Genomic DNA, 9857 nt, shown 5'->3' with positions numbered 1-9857 from the left:
CCCGGGCCCCGCCCGCCCGCCCGCCACGGCTGGCCCCGCCCCCGGCCCGCCTCCAGCTTCCCGCTACCGTGAAGCTCAGCCCCGGGGTGCCGGAGTGGGGCCCGGGAAGCTAGAAGGCTTTTGCGTTGCGCTCGTTCCAAAGCCGGGGTGCCTGGAGCCGGGCGAGGACCCTGACTCCAGCTAGGCCCATCAGCCGATGATACAGTGGCCCCAACATAGCAACATTTCCATCTTCACACCGTTCTCCATGTCAAGGTAGCTATCTGGGAAGGTTAGCCACTCATTCCGGCTATGCTGGGATAATTCCTAATGTTCCTTGCGTGGAACTGCTTTTAGAATCCTCCCGGACTGTCTTGGAATGGCCTCGGGGGTGGTAGTTCCCACTAATAATCTCGTGAAGCCATTCACCAGTCCATGTGTCCAGATAGCCCCACAACTGCACAGCCAGAGGAGAAACACACGTGACTCCAACAAAAGGGAAACAGAAACGGGAAAGCAAGTTTCTGAAAAGCATGAGAAATGAAGTAGGGTCACGGAAGTTGCTACACCTGAACAAAGGAATAGGAACTGAATTTTTTAAAAGAAAAAAAAAAAAGACTAGGAGGAAATAAAACCAAAAATCATCACAAGGTTATATTTTTATTATTTTTTTTATTTTTTTTTCAACGTTTATTTATTTTTGGGACAGAGAGAGACAGAGCATGAACGGGGGAGGGGCAGAGAGAGAGGGAGACACAGAATCGGAAACAGGCTCCAGGCTCTGAGGCATCAGCCCAGAGCCCGACGCGGGGCTCGAACTCACGGACCGCGAGGTCGTGACCTGGCTGAAGTCGGACGCTTAACCGACTGCGCCACCCAGGCGCCCCACAAGGTTAAAAAATCAGTGACTTATTTTACTTCCCACTTTCTTCTGTTTTCCAGTTTTTCTTTAAGAATGTTTTTAACGTTTATTTATTTTTGACAGAGAGACACAGAGGGTGAGTGGAGGCAGGGGAGGGGCAGAGAGAGAGGGAGTCACAGAATCCAAAGCAGGCTCTAGGCTTCTGGCTGTCAGCACAGAGCTGGACATGGGGTTCAAACTAACCAACTGCAAGATCATGACCTGAGCCTAAGTCAGAGGCTTAACCAACTGAGCCACCCAGGCACCCCTTCTTTTTTTTTTCTTTTAATTTTTTTTGTTTATTTATTTTGAGAGAGAGCACGTGCGAGAGGGGCAGATTGAGAGAGAGAGAGAGAGAGAGAGAGAGAGAGAGAGAGAATCCCAAGCAGGATCTGAGCTGACAGTGCGGAGCCTGATATGGGGCTCAAACTCACAAACTGTGAGATCATGACCTGAGCTGAAACCAAGAGTTAGATACTTAACCAACTGATCTACCCAGGAGCCCAGATAGAGTACTTATAAGTGCAATCTACCTGAATAAATTCCTCATAGCCAATTTTCCTTTTTTTTTTTTTTAAGTTTATTTATTTATTTTGAGAGAGGGAGAGAGAGCGAGCTAGTAGGAGAGGGGCAGAGAGACAGAGACAGAGAGAGGGAATCCCAAGCAGGCTCCACGCTGTCAGCACAGAGCCCCACTTGGGGTCAAACTTAACGAACTGTGAGATCATGACCTGAGCCTAAGTCAGATGCTTAACTGAATGAGCCACCCAGGTGCTCCCGTATCTTCCAATTTTTCTAAAATGACTGTGGCATTAATTTTACAACGACTAAAAACTATTATAATGAAAATCACAGAAAATAGTTTGTTAAATTTAGATAATGTTATCTGTATTTCAAGTTAACTTTTTTTTATCAGAGCTGCATATCCAAGTGATTAAAGTATAAATAGCAAGTAATATTTTTAAAATGTTTATTGTTGGGGGGGAGCAGAAAGAGAGGGAGACAGGATCCAAAGGTGGGCTCCACACTAACATCAGAGAGCCACTGTGGGACTTGAACTCACCAATCTGAGATCATGACCTGAGCCAAAATCAGACACTTAATGGACTGAACCACCCAGGCACCCCCCAGGTAATATTTTTAATGGGGCTGTCTCTGAGGTTTCTGGCAGCCAAAGCAATAGAGGTTAATTTCTCAATTCCATAAACAAAGAATGGGGCATACCAATTACCACTTCAAGATAGCCCAACCTTATGATGTACCTAACTTTAAATGAAATTCCTGGGTTTTGTGTGCAGCTTATCTTGGCTCTGAAGGAGGTATCAAGGGGACAATCTATAAAGTTTCAGCAAGAGTAGGTTTCTTCCAATAAATAGATTTCCTCCAATAAGGACTGCTATGAAGGCACAGGATACCTGAGATCAGAGAACAAATGACACATGGGTAGTGCCAGCTGGATGCTTTCTCCCTGCCAAGGAAGATACAGTGCCATGCTAGAGTTGGAGGGGCCCGGGCTGTGTGTCACAGACAATACAGACATCCCTCATTTGGGCAGCTGGCCTACCTAAGCTATAAGTCACTTCTGCCACCGATACTTTAGCACCACAAGTACATTTCTAGGACTGTAAATGTGTTTCTCGTTCTGTATGTGGACCAATCAGGCCACAGTATGCTCCCCAAGAAGCAGTTCCCAGGCTCGGGAGGAGTTTAGCTTCTAACCAATGCATATAACTGGTAATCCTTCCCATCTTGACACTACTCAACTCTCCGATTACCCTCAACACTTCTGACCGCTAAACTTTGAATGATGGATGACATACTTCTCTGTCTCCTTAAACAGGATTCTAAACATAATTTCATCTTTTCCAGGCCTCCAGTCATCTTCACAAGCGTGGCCTCCTGAGCTGTGAAATGCTGCTCTTGCTCTGGGTGGCTCTCTGTGCTCCCTCTCCACAGATGTACATCTGCTTGCTGATCCATGACGTCCCCAAATATCGTGGGCACGGTAATGCTGCTACAAACGTTGTCCTACAGACATACGTGTATGTATGTTTTCACTTCTCTTGAGAGTAATACCTAGGAGTGGCACTGCTGGGTCACCGGCTTGAGGAATGTGCAACTTTATTACAAACAGCCAGTTTTTCAGAGCGGCTGTGCCATCCTGCACTCCGCCAGCAGTGTGTGTGCATCCCAGCAGCTCCGCGCCCCCCTCTGGCTCACCTCTGCACCACCAGCACCCTGATCCAAGCCACCATCTCCCTCTATCATTGCAATAGCCTCCTAACAGGCACTCCCTGTACCCTTCCTCCTTTTATAAAAGTCAGATGGTGTCACTCCACTCTTTAGAGTCCTCTAAGTTTTCCCAAGGTCTTTTCAGTAGCTTCCAAAGTCCCATATGAGCTGCACCCTCTTTAAGCTCAAATCCTACCACTGTCCCCTTATTATTCTCCCTCAATACCAATGGCCTCTGTGCTTTCCCTAGGCCTGGCTTTATTTCCTCCACAGCACCTATTACAACCTGAAATATTACATAGTGATTTGCTCCACAAGGAGGACAGGGACTTGTTCTATCTATACTCTTGTCTTGGTCCCCAGACAGTGCTTGGTACTGCTGGGTGCTCAACAGGTAGAATAACTATGTCAACAAGAAAATCATCAGGTGCTGTTAGGTGTTATGCAGAAAACTAAACAGGGCACTGCGAGGGCAAGTGACTAATGGGTGGCTAATGAGCTTGGTCCTCTGATGCCTGAAAGTCAAAAAAGGGAGCAGATGTGACAGGAAGAGGAGGAGCACTCTGGACACAGGAAGCCATCTACTGTAAGCATGCAGCCACCGGAAGGAGCCTGATGCAGCTGGTGCGTAGTGGGTGAGGGAAGGAAGTGCCAGGTGACAGCAGGGAGGCTTGGGGGAAGGCTAGGTGAGGAGTTGGGATTTTACCCTAAACATTGTAGGGGGCCACTGACATAGTCCTGCAGGGTGGGATTTATGCCAATTGGCTGCCAAATTCTTTGCATCTCTTATTTAGATTTTTGCAGTCAGGGTAGCTTCTCTCTGCTTCAATCCCCCAGTTCTCATTCACTGCTTCTATTAGGCTGTGGGCTTTTTGTTTTGTTTTGTTTTTAGAGAGAGAGAAAGAGCATGATTGGAGAAGTGGCAGCCGGCGGGGTGGGAGGGGGGAGGGCGGGGACAGAGGATCAAAAGTGGGGCTTTGGATGGGGGGGCTCAAACTCATGAACCTCAAGATCATAACCTGAGTGGAAGTCAGACACTCACCTGACTGAGCCACCCGGGTGCCTTAGGCTTTAGGCTTTAAAATCTGTAAGCATTGTTTATAAATTAAGAGAGCTTTTGACACTCGATTTCAGCTCTGGTCATGATTGCAGGATAATGGGATTGAGCCCCACATCAGGATTGAGATTCTCTCTCTCCTGCCTTTCTCACCCGGTTGTATGCTCTCTCTCTGTCTAAAACAAAACAAAACAAAACAAAACAAAACAAAAACAAAACAGAGAATGTGATGCTTCTCAAAAAGGCAAGACTATAGGGTCAGAAAACGTAGCACTGGGTGCCAGACACTGGAAGGGGAGGGATGCTAAGGGAAGCCAGGAAGGGTGGAATATTTCTATATCCTCATTGCAGGTTTGTTACTCAACTGTATACTTTTGTCAAAACTCATAGAATTCTACACTAAAAGGTGAACTTCACCATATGTAAAAATAATACCTTAATCCAAAAATAAAACAGTAAATACACAAATAAACCGGAAAGAATGATGCTCTTAGTAAGGAAGACAGAACACAAAACACAATGAGGTTTTGGCTGAAAGTATGTAGGAAGCTAAGCAAGCAGTCTGATCTAGGTTTCACTTTTTCCTGAGGCTTCTCACTGTTGCTTCCGGCTGCTGGGCCGCTCCTCCTCTGAAACCCCAACCCCCTTTCTTTTTTTTTTTAAGTTTTTTGTTTTGTTTTGTTTTAGTTTTTTTAAGGGACAGAGAGAGAGGGAAACACAGAATCCGAAGCAGGGTCCAGGCTCTGAGCTGTCAGCATAGAACCCGATGTGGGACTTGAACCTACGAACTGTGAGATCATGACCTAAGCTGAAGTCAGACTCTTAACCAACTGAGCCACCCAGGCGCCTCCCCAACCCCCTTTCTAAGTTCCCTTTATTGCAACAGAAAGAGGATAGCATTTTCAAAAACATCTTTAAGGAATACTGTTTGAAAATGATTATTTCTGAAACCCATTGTTGGGCTGAATTGTGTCCTTCTCAAATTCATATGTTGAAGCTCTAACCTCCCACTCTCTCAGAATGTGAGTATATTTGGAGATGGGCTCTTTAAGAAGGTAGTTAAGGTGAAATGAGGCCATTGGTGTATGCCCTAATCCAATATGACTGATATCCTTATGGGAAGAAATCAGGACACAGACACCTAGAGAGTGAGGGCCATGTGAAGACACAGGGAGAGGGCAGCTGTCTACAAGCCAAGGAGAGTGGCCTCAGAAGAAACCTTGATCTTAGACTTACAGACTCTAAAATTGTGAGAGAGTTGGTTTCTGTTGTTTAAGCCTCCAGGTATGCATATTCTGTTACGGCAGTCATGGCAAACTAACACACCACCTTCAGCTGTGAGTCACCTGTACCCAGTCAGGGGGGGCCAGGTTTCTTTCCCTTTTACTGCCTATGTTCCTTACCACAGGAAGGAACCTCTGGTCCTGGGGGAGGTCACACCTGTCTTATCCTGCTCCAAGGTCAAGAGCAAAGCTCACCTTTTTTTAGAAAAATTCAAAGCTTTCCCTCCTTCTCAGGCCTGAATCCCTGAAGACCTCCTTGGAGGCTGTTTCTGACAGGACTTGGTGATGGCTGACTCTGGCAGAGTGCTATTGGGCCTCCCTAAACTGTTATGACCTGACCTTTCCAGGCTCTGTCTCTGGGCGGGTGATATTCAAATCCACACCCAGTCTCACAGGAAAACTGAACCCAGGCCTAGACCCCTCCAGCTTCAGACACCTGCACAGCCCTGTGTATGTCCACTGCACTGGTAGGGAGGGACTCAGTGGCAGCTTTGTTTAGAGCACTGTTTATACTCTTTCTTGTTCAAGGCTGAATTTGGAAAATCGAGGTTACTGGCCACCTGACATCCAGATGCCCAAGGTATTTTTGTGTGAAGACAACTCGGGGCTGAAAATTGGTTTGGGGAAGATGAACTAAATAACATCTACTCTATCTCATGTGGAATCAGGGAGGAAGACAGACTACTCTCCCTATGGCACATCTCAGGGATCTTAGAAAGTCCTGTTGGCTTCCCCTTCCCCAATCCTGTCTGTGCTTTGATTAATGCAAAAAAGCAAGTCTCCAGGGGCACCTGGCTGGCTCAGTCAGAAGAGCGAGTAACTGTTGATCTCAGGGTTATGAATTCAAGCCCCACGTTAGGTGTAGAGATTATTTAAACAAATAAACTTAAAAAAAAAAAAAAAGATCTCCAGCAGAGGACATATGAACTATGTAAGCTTGTATTAAAAGTCATTTATTTATAAGGAATGTTTTTCTTGTATGCTTCTTTTTAAAATATTTCAAATGCATTGCATTGGATGAATCATGTTCCCTAGTTTTTGTTGTTGTTGTTGTCATTGTTGTTTTTTAAGTCTATTTATTTTGAAAGAGTGAGAGAGTGGGAGCGAATGAGTGGGGGAGGGGCAGAGGGAGAGGGAATGAGAGAGAGAATCCCAAGCAGGCCCTGTGCTCACAGCACAGAGCCCAACATGGGGCTTGATCTCATGATGGGAGATCATGACCTGAGCCAAAATCAAGAGTTGGACACTTAACCAGCTGAGCCACCCAGGTGCCCCCATCTCCTTAGTTCTTAGCGTGTGGTCATCATCAGTCCCCTCTCCTGTGTTGTTTCTCATTTATTTCTTCTCTTCCCCCCCCCCCCTTTCCATGTGCGTCACTTCCCTCTCAGAGGCAGCCTTTATGACATGTGTATCATATATCATTTGTTTGTATAAAGTCTTGTAAAAAAAAAAAGTATACTGTTGTTTTGTAGGTATTATAGTAGATCTCATTTTTTCCTCACTCAGCACAGTATTTGCAAGATCCCTCCATGTTTCCATGTATGTCACTTCTAAGTGCCACAGAGTACTCCACTGTGGGCATCCCCCACATTTTGCTCATCCGCTCCCACATATATGCAAACCCCAAATTGCCTCCAACTTGCTCAAATGAACATCTTCAAATGAACATCTTCAAATATGGTCCCTATGTGCCTGAATGAGGATTTTTTTTTTTTTTTTGTAGAGAGAGAGAGAGAGAGCACAAGTGGGAGAGGTTCAGGGGGGGGGGGACAGGGGATCCGAAGTGGGGTCTGTGCTGTCAGTACAGAGCTTGACGGGCTCGAACTCATGAACTGCGAGGTCATGACCTGAGTCAAAGTCTGACACTTAACCGGTTGAGCCACCCAGCCGCCCCTGAGTGAGAATTTTTTAGAGAGCCCACTGGGAACAGAATTACTGGTCACAGGGTGGGCATATGGGTAAATTGACCGAGTACTCACAGCTGCTCTCCCCACTGGTTGCTCTTCTCTACATTCCCACCAGGAGGGCCTGTTGCTCCTGTTTCCCTCCATCCTCACCAACACTTGGCATGATCTTTGTTGCTGATTTTGCTCATCTAATAGGTATAAAGTGATATCTCATTGTTATTTTGTTTGTGCATTTCCATAGTTCCATGATAAGCAATAAGTCTGAGCATCCTTGTTCAGGATAGGATAAAAGTATCAATTTGCATCCTCCATGGAGCAGACGCTGAAACAGGACAGCTAGAAGTTTTTTCGGGGGAGATAACGTCTGTGAAAGATAGAGGAAGAAGCAGGACTGGACAGGGAAAGCCTTCAGATCACAACACAGGTCTGAGCCCTGTAAAAGGAAGCAGGGGAGGAACCAGAACTGGACAGACCATGAAGCAGATGTAATCAGGTCACAGCCATGCCAGTAGGTCGCTCCAGAGCAAAGAATGGTGCACCATGCTCATTTACGCTTGGGAAGCACATGGCCTCTGTGGCAGGGTCTGAAGGCCACGCAGCCGGAGGCTGTCGGCTAACTGAACTTCTAGCAGCTGACAAGCAAGCTTTTTGTTGATGGCAGATGTGAGCAGTGCTTCTCTGTGACTGCTACAATAGCTGTGCTGCAGTGATAAACTAGGAGACCTCAGGAGCTTAAGATCTCAAAAATGTATTTCTCGCACAGTCTGACATGGGTCAAGTGGCTCTCCTCGGCGGTCCTCCTCCAAAGGTGATGCTAAGATCCAAGCAGCCCTCCTCCTGGGATCTCTGCTGTCACGAGTTCTTCACTTCTACTGGCAAAGACACAGGGACACAGTGTGCAGAGCTCACTCCTGACTGACTCAGCAGGAGCTGCACAGCCTTCCCTCTCACATCCCCTGTGGGAGTGCCTATGTCATGATCTCAACATAGCTACAGACGAAGAAGCCAGGAAATAGAGTTTTGTGTGTGTGTGTGCGTCCAGGAAGAGGAGATACTATGGGGGCACCATTGTTTCCTCAACGCTCCTTTGGTAATTTACCTGTTTACTCCTTTGCCCATGTATCCATTGGGTTCTTATCCTTTTCTTATTAGTTTGCAGGAGTTCCTCAGGTATCTGACATACTAGGCCCCTTATTTGTTTTAGACATTACAAATTCTTCCAATCTGTTCTTGGCCTGTTAACTTTGTGGTATCCTGCATTAAACAAAATTCTCAAATTCATCCATTTCTTCCCTTTTAGTCTGTGCTTTTTATTTTTTTATTTTATTTATTTTTATTTTAGAGATAGAGAAAGTACAAGCAGGGGAGAGGGGTAGAAGGGGAGAGAGAATGAATCTTCTTTTTTTAATAGATTTTTTTTTACATTTATTTATTTATAAGAGATAGAGTAAGCAGGGGAGGGGCAGAGCGAGAGGAAGACACAGAATCCAAAGCAGGCTCCAGGCTCTGAGTTGTCAGCACAGAGCCCCACGTGGGGCTCGAACCCACAAACCATAAGATCATAACCTGAGCTGAAGTTGGATGCTTAACCAACTGAGCCACCCAGACACCCCAAGAGAAAATGAATCTTAAGCGGGGGTTTGATCCCACGACCTTGGGATCATGGCCTGAGCTGAAATCACGAGTCAGATGCTCAACTGAGACATCCAAGTGCCCCTATTTAGTCTGTGCTTTTGAAGTATAATTTAAGAAGTCTTTTTTTCCCATAGGTCACAAAGATATTCTCCTACATTTTTTCTATTGTTTAAATTTGTAGTTTGATTTTTTACATTTTGAGAATATAAAAACATGAGGTAAAATACCTAGGAATAAATTTAACCAAGGAGTTAGAAGATTTATACTCCGAAAACTGTAGAACATTGATGAAAGAAATTGAAGAAGGCACAAATAAATGGAAAGATATTCTATGGTCGTGGATTAGAAAAATTATTGGGGCACCTGGATGGCTCAGTCGGTTGAGCATCCAACTTTGGCTCAGGTCATGATCTTGCAGTTCTGAGTTTGAGCCCCACGTCAGGCTCTCTGCTGGCAGCTCGGACAGAGCTTAGAGCCTGGAGCCTGCTTCAGATTGTGTGTCTCCCTCTCTCTCTGCCCATCCCCAGCTTGTGCTCTGTCTTTTCTCTTGTCTCTCTCTCAAAAATAAATAAACATTTTTTTTAACTTTTTTTTTTTTAACGTTTATTTATTTTTGGGACACAGAGAGACAGAGCATGAACGGGGGAGGGGCAGAGAGAGAGGGAGACACAGAATCGGAAACAGGCTCCAGGCTCTGAGCCATCAGCCCAGAGCCTGACGCGGGGCTCGAACTCACGGACCGCGAGATCGTGACCTGGCTGAAGTCGGACGCTTAACCGACTGCGCCACCCAGGCGCCCCAACATTTTTAAAAAAAGAAAAGAAAAATTAATATTGTTAAAATGGCCATACTAACCAAAGCAA

The 9857-nt window shown here is 45.8% G+C and overlaps 1 long non-coding RNA gene across 1 annotated transcript; it reads left to right on the top strand.

Moving 5' to 3' along the window:
* Window positions 1-142: 142 nt before the first annotated feature.
* LOC123591270 lies at window positions 143-8640 on the top strand. The gene is made up of 3 exons (XR_006709196.1): window positions 143-255; window positions 2750-2922; window positions 8123-8640. It is a non-coding gene; the product is annotated as an uncharacterized LOC123591270 (long non-coding RNA).
* Window positions 8641-9857: the final 1217 nt, after the last annotated feature.

This window comes from Leopardus geoffroyi, chromosome B4 (genome assembly GCF_018350155.1).
Source record: "Leopardus geoffroyi isolate Oge1 chromosome B4, O.geoffroyi_Oge1_pat1.0, whole genome shotgun sequence".
Taxonomy (NCBI): domain Eukaryota; kingdom Metazoa; phylum Chordata; class Mammalia; order Carnivora; family Felidae; genus Leopardus; species Leopardus geoffroyi.
Note: the sequence above shows the minus strand (reverse complement) of the source record. Positions and strands in the feature narration are given on the sequence as shown.